Source organism: Diabrotica undecimpunctata, chromosome 7 (genome assembly GCF_040954645.1).
Source record: "Diabrotica undecimpunctata isolate CICGRU chromosome 7, icDiaUnde3, whole genome shotgun sequence".
NCBI classification, from domain to species: Eukaryota; Metazoa; Arthropoda; class Insecta; order Coleoptera; family Chrysomelidae; genus Diabrotica; species Diabrotica undecimpunctata.
This window is the reverse complement of record NC_092809.1, coordinates 138320327-138337528: the sequence shown is the minus strand read 5'-3', so window position 1 is coordinate 138337528 and position 17202 is coordinate 138320327. Positions and strand designations below refer to the sequence as shown.

Genomic DNA, 17202 nt, shown 5'->3' with positions numbered 1-17202 from the left:
AGTTTTTTTGATTTTCCGGCAAAATGGTGCAAAATTTCTAGCTACATGTTTATTTTTTTTAACAGCAGGTCACCCTTAATCAAAATAATTCAAATTTCAAACAATATATATGCATTTAATTTTCACCAAATTTTTAGCAAATACAGACATCCAAGTGAAAATTTTTCTCATGAACCGTTAGGTGTAGGAAAATTCTAAGTATGGCAGAAGAACAACCGGCCAATTTTATGTAGGAAATGTCCATTCGCTTAACTCTCGGACCAAAATTGACGCCAACATAGCCGATTAACGAAATTTGATAAAAATCTAATGATCTACAGTTTTTTCGATTTACCGGCAAAATGGTGCAAAATTTCTAGCCACATGTTTATTTTTTTTAACAGCAAGTCACCCTTAATCAAAATAATTCAAATTTCAAACAATATATTCACATTTAATTTTCACGAAATTTTTTTCATGAACGAAAATTTTTCTCATGAACCGTTAGGTGTAGGAAAATTTTGAGTATGGCAGAAAAACGAGCAGCCAATTTTATGTAGGAAATGTCTATTTGCTTGACTCTCGGACCAAAATTGACGCCAATATAGCCGATTAACCAAATTTGATAAAAATCCAAGGGTACCCCCTTGGAAAATTTTTGCCAAATTTTACAAAAAAAAAAATTTGGTTTAATGTTTTGGTACATGCACTTGGTCCAGTTTATTCCAAACATGTGTTTTATTCTGATCCCTTAACTCCAGTTTGCCGGAAAAGAGGAAAAATCGATTTAAAAAATCTACAGTTTTTTCGATTTTCTGGCAAAACGGTGCATAATTTTTGCCACATGTTTAGATTTGTCTAAACCACATTTGTCTGCCACAAGTCACTCTTAATCGAAATAATTCAAATTTTAAACAAAATATACACTTTTAATTTTCTCGAAATTTTCTACGAATACATACATCCGAGTGGAAATTTTTCTTACGAACATTTGGATGTAGGAAAATTCTGAGTATGGCAGAAGAACGAGCGGTCAATTTTATGTAGGAAATGTCCATTCGCTTGACTCTCGGACCAAAATTGACGCCAACATAGCCGATTAACGAAATTTGATAAAAATCCAGTGGTCTACAGTTTTTTCGATTTTCTGGCAAAACGGTGCATAATTTTTAGCCACATGTTTAAATTTTTTAATCAGGAAGTCACCCTTAATCGAAATAATTCAAATTTTAAACAAAATATACACTTTTAATTTTCTCGAATTAGGGTTCGAGACTGTGGTGTGGAGCTCCTTCCCGACTGGATTCGATTCCCAGTCGGGGAGGACTTTTTTATATATTATTATTATGGTTAATTTATGCGTAAGTAGAAAAGTTATGTATATTATTGTGATTTTTAAATACTTATAAATATTGCATTTTAATTTGTATTGTATTATTATATTGAATTATTTTGCACTGTATTGTAGTGTATTTTTTTATGTATATTATTGTCATTTTTAAATACTTATAAACATTGCATTTTAATTTGTATTGTATTATTATATTGAAATATGTTGCAGTGTATTATAAAACAAAATAAACAATGAATTTTACTGCAGAGTATGTGTAAAAAAATGTTTGCATTCAACTCCTTTCATAAATATATGAAAATAAAAATATACATTTTCATCGAAATATTGATTCAATCCTTCATTTACTATACTCCTATTACAGTTTAAATGTTATATTGTTAGTAAGTTGTTATTAATTCTGTTTTTCTTTCTGCTCTGTCTTACTCATTGTCATTGACTCCCAAATAAATTTGTAACAACGAATGCGTATATAGAAGTGTAACTTCTACCGGCAGTCCCACTTGACTGCCACACCCTTTTTTTTCCAGTATTTAAATTAACGGTATAAGGAACAATTAGTGTCGACGTTTGACAATCTCAGTAATGCTAGACAGAAAATGAATCAATTATTTATATAGATAAGACGTGGTTCGACCCACACGGCACTCCATCAAAAGGTTGGTTTGACAACAACAAACACTGTTCAACAAAAGCACCTTTAATAAAGAAAAACGCGTAACGATATTCCAAGCCGGATCAATAGACGTCCTCTCTTCATTTTACCTTGTGGTGTAGGATAGTATATATTTAGGCAAACGATCTTCATCTATTGTCTGCACGTGACCATATTATCTTAGTTAGTTTATTTTAATATTTTTGGTTATTATGTTTCTGGCATTTATAATTTCTCGAATTCTATTGTTCGTAACCCTATCTAACCTTGATTTATCAGTAGTACCATTTCGATAGCTTCATCTATTCGTCCGTCATTCGTAATATAAATTACCAGATATTTGTATTTCGTAAATTGTTTTATTTCTTATCGATATTCCTCAAGTACCATGCTTTGTTGTTTTTCGAGGATACACATGCATTCCATTTTGCCTATGTTTACCCCTAAGCCCCACATTTTATATTCTATTAATTTTCGCATCAAATACCAACATTCTCATATTCGTGTGCTAGTACTATCTGGTCATCTGCAAAGCGTAACGTGTATATCGTTTTATTATTGAGAGGTATACTCGTATTTTAATATTTCCGTTTCTAAATTTTTAAAACTTTTTGTTGATAGATCTTGAAGAACGTCAACAAACTGTGACAAACAGCTCCTTTGCTTTAATCCTTTGTTGATCTTGAAATATACTCCTGATATACTCCTGAAATTATGCTAAAGACTACAATTCCTCTAAATGTTTAAACAGCTTATCTGTCCCATATTTTAATAGTTCCAGAGGGACATTGCCTGATTCCGGAGACTTTCTGGACAAATCTATTAAATTTTTTCTTTGAAAACTCTTGTAAATGATGCTAAAGTAAGTAGGTGTACGGCTGGTTCTAGATCTTGATGAGATAGTCTATTTCAGTCAAGAAATTAGAGATGTGATCATCCTGTTTTCTACCTTAAGTAGTGATATTTTATCCGATTTTTTTTATGTTAAGGCTCATAAAACTTTCCAGTTTTTCGTACTTCTACTTCGTACAATTTAAATATTGATTTTTAAACAGTTTCTTTCTCAACATTTATTTTTTTCTTTCTTTACCCTCTTACGTACTCTATGTTCTTCTTGTTCTCTCTATTATCCTGAGGACTTTTGTGCTTTGTTGTATTTTCCCTGTTTGCCATCTATAATTTTTTATCCTAATTTCCGAATTCCATAAATACAGTTTTCTTATGGTGTATGGACATATTTTTATATAAATATTGTATTGGTCAGTACTTTCAAAATCTCTCGAAGCTAACTTCTCATCTATTCGCTTTTGATATAACTGTTTTAATATAACTGCTTTTATGGTTAAAACTCTCTAAATTGTACTTTTGATCTTTAGTATGGTCTATTGGACAAACTCAATGGTTTTACTACCTACAAATACATTTGAAATGAAAACAATAATAAATCAACTGAAAAGTAAAAAAGCAACTGGCATTGACGATATTAATTCAGAATGTTTGAAAACAATTTCACCATACATACTCGAACCATTGGTTCACATTTTCAATATATGTATGGAAGAAGGAATATGGCCCAAAGCCTTCAAAACAGCAGTAGTCATACCAATATACAAAAGTGAAGACAAAACTCTTGCTTTAAACTACCGACCTATATCGCATATTCCACACATGTCTAAAATATTTGAATTATTACTGAATAATAGACTTACAGCATACATCAAAAAGTATAATTTAATTTCTGCTAACCAATTTGGTTTTAAGCTAAATACTTCCACACAAGATGCCGTTTTGAATCTAACATCAAAAGTGTATGAAGCTCTTAACAATAATAAAGTTTGCTTATGTGTATTTCTAGATTTGGCCAAAGCTTTTGATACTGTCAGTCATAGTAAACTCTTACAAACCTTAGAGAAAGTTGGTATAAGAGGCAACTGTCTTCAACTATTCAGAAGTTACCTCTCTGAGAGGCAGCAGGTAGTAAGGGTTTCCGAAACAACAAGCGGACAAAGAGGTATAACGTATGGAGTGCCACAGGGAACAGTGTTAGGACCTGTCTTATTTAATCTTTATATAAATGGTTTATTTTCATTGCAAATAATTGGGTTTGCCGATGACACTGCTATTGTTTATGAAGCTGATAACTGGTATGACTTAAAAATAAAAGCAGAAACTGATCTACAATTCATAAAAGACTAGTTTGATTATAAAATACTTACAATAAATTTTAAAAAGACTGTTTACTTACCAATTTCTAGCTATACCCCGAATATTGATCTATTCGAACCTCTTCGAATAGCACATAATAAACACAATTTTTGCATCAAACCAGTAACGAATGTTAAATATTTAGGTGTTATAATAGACACACACTTAAAATGGGATTGTCACATTAAATACGTTATTAAAAAGTTACAGTTTATCCTCTATAAATTTATACCATACCATACCAGATATACGTATATCATACCAGATATATACCTTCGCACACTATATTACGGATTAGTAGAAAGTCATCTCCGTTATGGTATACTGGCTTGGGGAAGCGCTTTAAAAACTCACATTCTCCCACTAGAAATCATGCAAAGAAGATTTCTGAGGATCATTATGGCTAAACCCTACACTTGTTCTACAGATAGACTATATAAGGAGAGCAAAATATTTGACTTAAAGCAGTTATACTTTCTTTGTATATCTGTAAAATATCACACCATGAAAGTTAAAAGCAACTTACCTTCACATGGATATCATACTAGAGGCAAGCACCTCTATATGGCTCCAAAAATGACGAAATCTTTTTGTCAACGATCTTTCTTATTTTTAGCCCCTAAAATATACAATCATATTCCCCTTGATATTAAAAATATGAAGAATGTCTTTCTTTTTAAAAATAAATTAAGATCATATCTCATGGAACAGACAAGACATTTTTGTAATATCATTATAGTAGCATAAGTTATAAAGCCATATTCACTTAAACTTTCTTTAAAAAAAAACCTTAATTTTAAATCTACTACTTTTAAAGATGAATTAAAAATGTAATACATCATGCTGTTTTTATTGTTTTATTTAATGTATTTATCATATTTACTGAAGCATCTGTGTTTACACTTTTGTCCTTCCAAAAATCTTGTTAACTAATTGATTAATACATAAGTACTGTATTCATACCAAGGGTTTCTACTAAAATTTTAATTATGGTTATTTATGATTCAAAAAGCAGTATATATTATTGTATTGTATACATAGTATTGTTTATTTTATTTAGCATATTTACCAGAACATAATTTGTGTATTTGCAGATCTCGTTAAATACTTATTAGTATCTAAGTTTAATTTTATTATACATCTTTGATTGTTGTATCTAAATTTTCAACCTGCTTGTTTTTTATGGTTAAATTTTATCTTATTTATATTTATAATTTAGTATAGTATATTGTATTTTTATTTATTGTATGTTACATTTACCGAAACAGGTGTTCCCACACCTCTCGGAGACCTTCGGGTTAATTTATTCACATATTTTTAATTATTGAAACAAATTTTGTATGATTGTTGAATAAATTATTATTATTATCCAGATTTAGCCATACGGCTCACACTCCCTCTAAGGGGAAAATTCACTCATCCCAGATACCTACGGTATCAAAAGGATTGAGCTCTGGTGGGACTCTTTCCGTGTTATCGAGCCCTAGGTGACTTGGTATGCTGGAGTATCTCCCAGAAATTTTCGTACACACCTGGACGTTGAGAGTAGTACAGCTTTCTGGATGGTCTTGTAGAGATGTTCATTCAGACCTAGCTTTTTTATGTTTTCTAGGAGGTTCTTTGGAATGACTCCAGTAGTAGAGAGAATAATAGGTATATTATTAGAATAGAGAGAATAATAGGTATATTATTATTATCCAGATTTAGCCATACGGCTCACACTCCCACACAAGGGGAAAATTCAGTCATCCCAGATACCTACGGTATCAAAAGGATTGAGCTCTGGTGGGACTCTTTCCATGTTATCGAGTCCTAGGTGACTTGGTATGTCGGTGTATCTCCCAAAAATTTTCGTACGCATCTGGACGTCGAAAGTAACACAGCTTTCTGCATAATCTTATATAGATGTTCATTTAGACCCAGCTTTTTTATGTTTTCTAGGAGGCTCTTCGGGATGACTCCAGTGGTAAAAAGAATAATAGGTATCGTCTGGGTACTTTCCATTCTCCATTGTCTCCTGATTTGTATTTCTAGATCTCTGTACTTGGCGATCTTTTCGTTGTATTTAACACGTAGATTATTGGTGTTGGGTATCGCCACATCAATAAGTGTTGTTTGCTTAGTAATTTTATTAACTAGTATGAGATCGGGTCTATTATGGGCCACTGGTTGGTCTGTAAGCACAGTGCGGTCCCAGTATAGCTTGTAGTTGTCATTTTCAAGCATTCTATCAGGGACGTATTGATAATAAGGAATATGGTCGGTTTGGAGAAGTCCCAGTTTGTCAGCTAGTTCTTGGTGGATAATCTTTCCTACTGAGTCATGACGGTCTTTATAATCAGTACCGACAAATGCCTGGCAGCCACCGGTAAGATGTTGGATAGTTTCTCTTATTATTATTATTATTCCAGATTTAGCCATACGGCTCACACTCCCTCTAAGGGGAAAATTCACTCATCCCAGATACCTACGGTATCAAAAGGATTGAGCTCTGGTGGGACTCTTTCCATGTTATCGAGTCCTAGGTGACTTGGTATGTCGGTGTATCTCCCAAAAATTTTCGTACGCATCTGGACGTCGAAAGTAACACAGCTTTCTGCATAATCTTATATAGATGTTCGTTTAGACCCAGCTTTTTTATGTTTTCTAGGAGGCTCTTCGGGATGACTCCAGTGGTAGAAAGAATAATGGGTATCGTCTGGGTACTTTCCATTCTCCATTGTCTCTTGATTTGTATTTCTAGATCTCTGTACTTGGCGATCTTTTCGTTGTATTTAACACGTAAATTATTGGTGTTGGGTATCGCCACATCAATAAGTGTTGTTTGCCTAGTAATTTTATTAACTAGTATGAGATCGGGTCTATTATGGGCCACTGGTTGGTCTGTAAGCACAGTGCGGTCCCAGTATAGCTTGTAGTTGTCATTTTCAAGCATTCTATCAGGGACGTATTGATAATAAGGAAGATGGTCGGTTTGGAGAAGTCCCAGTTTGTCAGCTAGTTCTTGGTGGATAATCTTTCCTACTGAGTCATGGCGTTCTTTATAATCAGTACCGACAAATGCCTGGCAGCAACCGGTAAGATGTTGGATGGTTTCTTGGGCTTGGCATCCATATCGACATTTGTCATTTTGGACTTGAGGATCTTTAACAATATATTTCAGGTAATTTTTAGTTGGAATAACCTGATCCTGAATGGCAAGTAGGAAACCCTCAGTCTCGGGAAACATCTTTCCTGATGTCAACCAATAGTTCGACGCTGTATTGTCGACATATTCTTGGCTGATCTCATTGAGATGTCGCCCATGCAGAGGTTTACTCATCCAGGTGCGCATTTTGTCTTGTTTAGTCAGGTGGTTTATGCGCATTTCTTGTTCCCTCAGTTTAAGCGGCGTCGTATCATCTACTGCGCAAATTGCTCGATGTAAAGTAGATGTCTCAGCCTGTACCTGAAAATAAGTTCTTAAATTAGCAATTTGTTTATCCAATTGCTCACCTATATCCATAAGTCCTCTTCCCCCTTGATACCGCGGTAATTATTATTATTATTATTATTATTATTATTACAGACAATTATTTACTTTACTAATTCGTCCTCTTCAAGTGTCATATTCTCCTAGAACGTTTCTTCTCCTTAGAACAATTAATTGCATGATCTTCATTTTGTCTACTACTACTCGGAATAGTGATCTGGTGTTAATTCCGTACCACTAGTCTGGCACAGACTCTTGAGCCATTTACCATAACAAGGAGGCCAAGCGGTCCTTTTTTTACCTCATCCACGTTTGCCTTCGATTATCACCTACGGCAGGTTATATTTCCATTTCTCATAACGTGTCCGAAATGTTTTACTTTTCTTTTCTCGACAATGTTGATAATTTCGGGTTACGTATTGATTTGGCTCAATAGATACTCATACGGTCTTACATATGACATAAAGAAAATTTTTATATTTTTCTGTTTATTAGTATCAATATTTAGGTTTTATCTACACAAAATGCCGAATCTACTTTTAAAATGATTTACGCTGAATAACGAAATGCGTCACCATTTTATGACTTGTTACAAAGTGCACTTTTTTATTCTTGGAAGTTTGAAGTCTCCATGAAATTGATACATTTATTTTCGATTTGAGTCACACGGCCATTAGACTGTAAATTTTCATGGACGTCAGGCCATCTCTCACACTTCATTTGATAGCGAGTTAGAATGGATGCTGCGTTGCCTTTCAGTTACGTTTCTAACGAGAAAAACAGAAATTTATACATACGTAAAGGCTGAAAAACTATTTTGAAGAAAAATGTTTACAACTTAATAGGAAAAAGAAGACGGAGTATCTAGAATGTTTATTTAATGACTAGAAATATGATAACGTTGGATGGTGAAATAACTATGAAAAGTAATAGTTCAGAGCACTATGCGATGTGGAATCTGGGTAATGACCGTAAAGAGATAACTCTACAATTCAAGCTAGCGAAGTGAGATTTCTCAGAACAGTGAAAATTATTATAAGACTTGTTATACGGAAAAATGAAAACAAAGAGAATGCAGAACAAAATAAAAACAATATATAACCGCAATAGATAAATGGTAATGGATAAAAATCGCCTAAGTGAACATATACTAAATTATAAATCGAAACGATGATGTGTTTGCTCCATCTCTTGAACAGGTAGATCTAAGTTTGATGACAGAAATCATGATTATTGTCTCTCTCTCTCTCTCTCTCTTTCTGCCTTGTCGTTTCCCGATTACTAAGGATCGTGATTTTCTTTCTCTCATAACCAACTGAACACTCATAATAAATTTGTCTCTATCTTCAACTGCTCTTATGGTTTCGCATATTGAGTGGCCCGCTTAATTCTAAATTTAATCTAACTATCTGGTTAATGATAATCCCCGGTCTTCTCCCTGGGACGTTTCCAGAAACAATAATTCTCCCTCAATTATCGTTACCTCTGCAAACCACATGACTAAAGAACTGTAGAATTCCCTTTAGACATGTTGTGGTCTATTTTTTAAATGTCGAGTTGGTTAAGAATAGAAAAATTTGTCCAATGAGCTGTCCAAGGTACGCGCAATGTTTTTCTCTAGCGCCACATCCCAAAGGCATCAATTTTTTGGCATTCTTGTGCGCGAATGGACAAGTTTCTGCCTCGTAAGAAATATTTAAAATACAAGTGAATTCACTAGCTCCATCTTGATTTTAAGAGAGATAGATCTGTCCCTCCAAACTTTAGTTAGGCGACTCAACGTTTTTTTTTGCCATACCAATGCATCTCCCAACTTCTGCTTCGCAGGTGCAATCATTGGTTATACTAGATCCGAGATAGTTGAAGCGGTCTGCTATCTGGTATTTCTGCAACTAGTTACTCAGTTGAATCATGTTGAATCTGTCAACCACCATTATTTTCGTCTTGTCTTTATTATTTTTAAGACCAACTTTAATGCTGTTTCACTCAACTCTTCGCAGAAGATCTAGCATTCCTTATTCATTTGCTGCTATAAGTGCAGTGTTATCAGCAAATCTTAAATTGGCGATTTTTGTAACAGCCACCGTTACTCCATCGACGCATCCTTCTAAAGCTATCATCATAATATATTTACCATAAATATTGAATAAATCAGGTGACAAAACGCATTCTTGTCTAATTCCTCTCTCTGTTATGAATTGGCTTGAAAACTTCTGATTTAGTCGTACTCTTGCCATACTCGACTGGTACAGATTTTTAATAAGTGTCAGGTTTATCAGTGCATTTCTAGTTAAATGGACCAAAGATGTTTCTAGCTTACACAATCGATTTATGGTAGTCAACGAAGCATATATTATCTAGGTACTTGAAATTTTTTTTTTCAACTTTTCAATAAGTTGTCTCAAGTTTAGGATTTGCTCATGTGTACTTTTTCCCTTTACAAACCTTGTTTGTTTCTGCGGTATTTAATAATGTAGGTAAGTTTTTAATTTGGTTATTATAATATGCAGCAACATTTTACTGGTACATATGTGTTATTAGTGCCAATGTACAGTAGTTTTTACATCTAGCAGTGACTCCTTGTTTGTGTAGTGGAAAATAAATTGAGGTAAACCAATTAGTAGGTTATCTAAAATAGTCGGAGTGCCATAGATTTGCTTCTGGAGTGTTGTTATTTCTATGTAAATCGTTACAATAATTTCGCCAAGTTTTCAATATTTCGACAATATCGGTCTACCTTCCTTATCCATTACATACCACGTTTAAACTCTCTGGTAAGGAGTTTGATCTTTTGAATTAAATTTTTCAATAAAACAAACATGACTTCTCCATATTTCATAAACCTACCCATACTGACACGACTATTCACAATTCATCATCCCATCCCACACAACATAAACTGGCAGCATATCATAGTATGTTACACAGATTAACAGAAATTCCGATGTCAAAATACAATTTTGAGACAGAATTAAATACCATTAAGGAAATAGCAGTAAACAATGGATACAACGAACAAACAATTAATAAAATGTTAAATCAAAAACTACACAAAAAAGCCCTGAACTTAGTATTTCCACCACCAGAGAAAAAACCCAGTACCTTCTGCTCGATTACATATACAGGCAAAATATCAAAAAAAATAGCCAAACACATAAAAAAGAAAGGAATAACACCAGCTTTTAGAACAAATAACAACCTAGGTAAATATATTAAAAACAACAAGAGCCAACATAAAAAACTCTTACACCGTGGTGTGTATAAACTTAAATGTGGCGACTGCCCAAAAACTTACATTGGTCAAACTGGTAGAAATTTTAATAAACAAATAGCAGAACATAAAAGGACTTTCAATAATAGAAAAACAGATTCTACATAAGCACTTCACCTTCTAGATCATAATCATTCTTTTAATGACGAATTTAAAATTCTTCACATTCAAAATAAAGGCCTTAAGCTCTCTGTGTTAGAATCTATGAAAATCAACAAATTAAAAAACACAGATATAATTCTGAATGACCAGCTTGAGGCAAACAGTTCTCCCCTCCTCAACCTATTTTATTAGAGACTATAAAGTGTAAACCCATGCCAAAAACAGATCACTTGAGAAAGACAATCAGCCAAAACAGATGTAGTAATAAGAATTTAAAATAAATTCTGTGGAAGTTTTGCAAACAAAGTTTTCAGTGTTTTATTGTTACATAAAATGAAGTTCCATCAAGTAACGGTCGAATCCATCAATTATTTAAAATGGAAACCGTTCGTATATAAATAAATAGATTATCACTATATAAAAAATATAGATATTTTAAACAATCTAAACAATGTATAATATAATATGTTCTATATAGACTTAAAAATGTTACCTGAATAATCAATATAGGCTTCTTCTTCTTTTTGGTAACTTTGCGCTCCTAAGAACAGGTACTTTAACGATTACACGACGGTACACATCAATTAAATCCGAATTCGCGTCAAAAAAGTATATCACGCCGAATATCCATTTCTTGCGGCGACCAATTCATTCTGACATATATACATGCCATCACAAAACAGTTTCTATAGGTTATCCTTTAGCTGTCCAAAAACCAGAATTCCAAATATGGCAAAATAGACTATTTTTAACTATAACTAAGGTACTAAACAGAGGCGAAAACCTTTAAGTACTGTAGACACTGATTTAATTTCTATTATTATCCTCTACTTTCCTCTTATATATTTTCCTTTGCATTTCTATTATTTTCATTCTTTTTCTTTTGTCTTCTGTTATCATTTTTCTTATTTTAAAATTCTTATTTTAGGCAGTTATTAGGAATTACCCGGATCAGCCTCGAACAACTTATCTAAGAGACCCGAAAGACTCATAGCTTAGTCACCCTTATTGACCCAGAAACTGCAAGTGATCCCACTTATTACCCAAAAAAAGGCATATCATATCATACTCAGACGCTTACTTTGTGGAGTTCCTAACTTATTGATATAGATATATTTGATTCTAAATTTGTTAATCTATTATTTATCAACTACTTAATTTAATAAAAATTATCATTAAATAAAACATGGATGCTGTAATTATTGCTACATAAAAATCTTTATTCTCCACCGGAATCATACTCTTACCTTTACGCGCTAGTATTATTGTACGGCTGAATAGTACGGTTGGCTGACACGACTGAAACTGAACGAGAGGATGTGGTGCTGTAACAAAAAAGAAAACATTGTCAAAAATATGAAAATTTAAGTTAAATTTAACAGAAACAATACAAAAATAAAACTAGCACAAAACAAAAAAAATATCACGATGTGAAGTTGTAATTTATCAATCAAAATGAGGCGAAACAAAGATTATGGGAAGAAATAGGAAGAAATACAATTATTCAAAGTATGAACTGCAGACGACACGACGCACTAATAATATCCAAAACTGTAAAAGAACTAAAACAATTTCAGAAGTAATGAGTCTGTTAGTAAGAATTTTTGTTGTGGGGTTATAAGTCGTATTAAGTAATGGTATTGGACGATATTTATTAAGTTACTTTTGTCGCTTTTTTTGTACCATTCTCTTTCTTTTTTTGGTGTCTATTGGTTTTTGTACAATAAGAGCGTTTTTTTTTTCTCCCTGGCCCGTCTGGTCAAATTGATCGCCGTTATCAGGAATGTTAAAGCTTACTGTGTTTGCTGCCCATTGTTGTTTCCTACACCCAGTCTGGAATTTTTGTACCCTGTAAGTTTGTCTTTTGTCTTTTGCTTGGTATGTCCTAAATATAAAAAGGTCTCCCCTTGGTTGCCCATACGCTTTTTGTCTTTTATGGTCCAGCGTTTCGCAATCGCATAATACATGTTGTACTGTTTCTAGTTCCTTATCACAGAGTTTGCTGTTAAGGTCTTTATTGTAAATACCTAATTTATTGACGAATTCTCTTTCTGGTGCATGCCCGGTCAACATTCCTGTTACTGTTCTTAGTTTGTTCCTGTCCATCTAAAGCAGTTTCTTCGTTCTTTTTGTTTATACATGGTCCACCAATGAAGATTATTCTATGCGTTTATTTTGGGATTCTCTTCCAATACCGCTTATGACTCTCTTTGATGAATTCTCTTACAGCTCTATGAACTGTAGCCTTTGGTATTCCCAGGTTCATCTGATTCGTTTGGTCCTTTTTGTAAGTTGATCTGCTTTTTCGTTACCTTCAATGTCCTGATGTCCCAGTACCCAGTCAAGTTAAATCTTGTTCTGGTCTCCCAGTTCATTCAGTTCTTTGATGCAGTCCTATATCAACCTAGACGTTACTTCCGGACACGCCATTGCCTTCAGTGCCGCTTGTCTGTCAGAAAATACATGGATCTGCTCTTTTTCAAGAGCTCTCTTATTATGTCCTTTAGCACATTGCAGTATCGCACAAATCTCCGCGTAAAACAGTCCAGTTCCTTTCCAAGGTAAAGCTTTCGCTAATTCTTGAATTATTGGAGTATATTCCTGCCCCCACACCTTTTAACAGCGTTATTGTCTCATACCAGTCTTCGGGTTCTTTTTTTCTCTTATTATTTTATTTAGCAATTGAATATATTGATAACGGCCTTTCCTGCATTCTTTAACATTTCTGTAGTGACTCCATCTTTTCCTTTCGCTTTGATGTTTTTTATTTGCTTAAGAGCTTTTCTTATTTCTGCTGTACTAATTTCTAGCTGAAGCTCAGAGTTTATATGGTGAATTTTAGAGTTCATTAACCTATTTAGTTCTTTGGGTGATTTTTATGTAATGTTATAAAGTCCTTGACAATATTCTTGTGTGACCTAAGGATCTCACTCCTGCTAGAGAAAAGCGAGGTTTTTGACATAATTTGTCCAAAGCACGCACAAGAAAGTATAAAAGTATTTGAGCTATTTACACCGAAACAGTGGAGTATAATGCCAATATCTGATAACAAAATCCTAAGTATACTAAATGGTTTAATTGTAATTATTAACATTTCATTAGTTGACTAACTACTGGCAGTTATGTGATTGGTTAAATAGAAGAAGAAAAACTATTCACATTATTATTGGATAAATATTAATTGATAGTATATGTCATCAATGAATATCAGGTGACGATACACATTATGACGAACATGTGAAGCAACATTATTAAAATCTACATTATTATTTAATTTATTTCTAACTTAACTGTTAAATAGTATGTAAAATTAATGAAAGATAGATTTGGCTCTATTTAGTAATATGAGTCTTCTTACTAAGGGCAGAAAAGTGTTTATGTTAAATATAGGTTGATAGTATAGGTTGGCTATTGGGTAATAATGATGTTTGTAAATAAGATAAAAATGTAGCATGTTAATGCTATTAAAAAGTTATCCATCAATAATAAGTTCATTTAAGTCATTTATAAACTAAATATTAACAAGTTAATAATTTAGATAAGTTTGCAGATAAACAATTTCCCGTTCTGAATGAGAGGATTTCAACAATTAGAAATTTCGAATTAAGATCAGTAATTACTGCAATCGAAACATTAAATACTGAGGTAACTATGGATTTTATTAAATCTAGATTATTGGATATATGGCTGAAGAAATTTGATAAAAGCAAAGCACCTAAAAGGAGCAATAAGACAGCTTTCAAATGTGGCAAAATGGGCCATAAATCATTTGAGTATAAAATCAGATTATCAAATAGCGGGTAAGTAACCTGAGTAGAGGAAGTAGTAGTTCCAGCAGACGTGAAATTAATAGAAATGCTAATACAAATAGAAGTAACTGTGACCATGCAGATTATGTGGAAGAAGAAATAGGTTTTAGTATTGAAGAAACATTGTAAAATGAAAAGGCATTGTACACTGCAATGAACTGTGGAACTGGCAACACTTTAAGAAATAAGGCACCCTTTAAAGTCACATGGTAAGAAGAAAACAACATTGATTTGTTTTAAAAGAAAAGGTGAATTTTTAGTTTTGGGGAGTAAGCTTAAAGATAGTTTTTGCATCTTTTTGGAGCATTGTTAACTTGCAAACTGCCGAACAATTTAGTGAGCTGGTCTCTAAATTGTGGAAAGTAAGGCAAGGTCCATACACTGCTGGATTAAAGAAGTTAAATGAAAAGCGATAAGAATGCAGACAGCCACACTCTAAGAGAAATGAATAAAACTGTTTCGAAGGCAATCAGGAGAGATTTAAGGAAATTTAAAACCGATAATATTAAGCACACTATAGAGGAAAATAACAGCCTAAAAGCTCTACGTAGAAAGCTAACTAATGGGAAATGCGAAATTCATAAATTAAGAAACAAGCAAAATGAAATAATATCATGTAGAGACGAGTTAATACAGGTGGTCGAAGAGTTTTACGAGGAATTATATGAAAGAAGACGAGAATATCAAACAGGAATACAAATAGCCATTTCTAAGAAGTTCATGAATCAAGGTTCTGAACTAATACCAGAGATAAATGTAGATGATATTCGATGATAATTAAGAAAAATGAAAAATAACAAAGCCCCAGCAAAGGATGGAATTGTAATAGAAGCTATCGTAAATGGAGGAGATATGCTATTAAATAAATTAAGGAAACTGTTTAATCTATGTTTACAGCAAAGAGAGGTGCCCAAAGAATGGAACAATACTATAACCATCATTTTGCATAAAAAAGGAGATAGAAAGGACCTAAAAAATTATAGACCTATTAGCCTGTTGAACCATATCTAGGGTAGTGACATTAAGATTGGAGAAAAAATTAGATTTCTACCAACCGAGAGAGCAGGCAGAATTCCGTTCAAATTATGGTACCAATGATCACCTCCATATAGTAAAGACACTCATTGAAAAATCTATAAAATACAACAAACCTTTTGTTCTCACTTTTATAGATTTTCATAAGGCGTTCGACACGATCGAAATAGACAGCCGTATAGAAGCAATGAATGACAGGATTGCAGGATTGACCATAGGTATAGTAAACTTATTTACAATGTTTACAAAAATGCCACTATGACTGTTAAGATACACGATAAAACCTGATCAATAAAAATACAACGTGGGATAAGGCAAGAAGATACATTGTCACCGAAATTATTCATAAGGGCATTAGAGTATGCCTTGCCTTAAAGATGATCAATTGAGAACACAGAGAAGTAACAATAGACGAGGAAAGGTTAACCATCTCCGTTTCGCAGATGACATTGTCCTTATCACAGATAATTTAGAAGAAACCTCAAATATGTTAAATGAATTAGACTTTGCATGTCCGAAGGTGGGCCTTAGAATGAACTTGACCAAAACTAAGTTTATGACAAATATGGTCCTCAATATCCATTTATCTTTTCAAGACAACCTGGTAGAACTGGTGGAGAAATATACATTTATATATATTTATATATTATACAAATATACTATATATTTGGATCATGAAATAAGCATTAGCAGGGATAACCAAACATGCAAAATCAAAAGACGAATTACTTTAGCGTGGGCAGCCTTTGGAAAACTGCGAGACACACTTAGGGCCAACATACAAATTAGCCTCAAAAGAAAAGTATTTGACCAATGGGTATTACCGGTCATGACCTATGTGGCGGAAACTATGACTGTAACCAAGACTACAGCTTCGAAATTGAGAGTAGCACACAGACGAATGAAACAGTCTATGCTGGGAGTGACGCTGTGCGACCGAATAAGAAACGAAGATCTGCGAAGAAGGACAAGTATTGCTGATGTCGTGGAACGCATAGCAGAACTGAAATGGAACTGGGCAGGTCATGTAGCGAGAATGCGCGACTAACGATGGACGAGCAAAATTACAAATTGGGGGCCAAGAGAAGTCAAACGTAGCAGAGGAAGACCACCTACACGTTGGGCTGATCAGGCGTATCACCAAATATTGGCAACAAAGAGCACAAAATCGTAAAAAATGAAAATGTTTAAGGGAGGCCATCATTTTACGTGATAAATGAAGGCTGGATGATGATAATGATGCAGGCAAGGTAGACTAATGAGGATTTGGTCAAGTCTGTCAGTCAAAGTATTATAATAAATGGTATTAATAAAGTGCAAAAG

The 17202-nt window shown here is 33.5% G+C and overlaps 1 long non-coding RNA gene across 1 annotated transcript in view; it reads right to left on the bottom strand.

Annotated features, from left to right (window-relative positions):
* LOC140445296 (uncharacterized) overlaps nt 1–12301 on the bottom strand; it is a 381672-nt gene extending 369371 nt beyond the window's left edge. The window contains exons 1-2 of the long non-coding RNA XR_011951383.1: nt 12283–12301; nt 11529–11576 (exon numbers count right to left, since the gene is read on the bottom strand). This is a non-coding gene — a long non-coding RNA (uncharacterized lncRNA). The remainder of the gene's footprint in view (nt 1–11528; nt 11577–12282) is intronic.
* Between the last annotated feature and the right edge of the window lie 4901 nt (nt 12302–17202).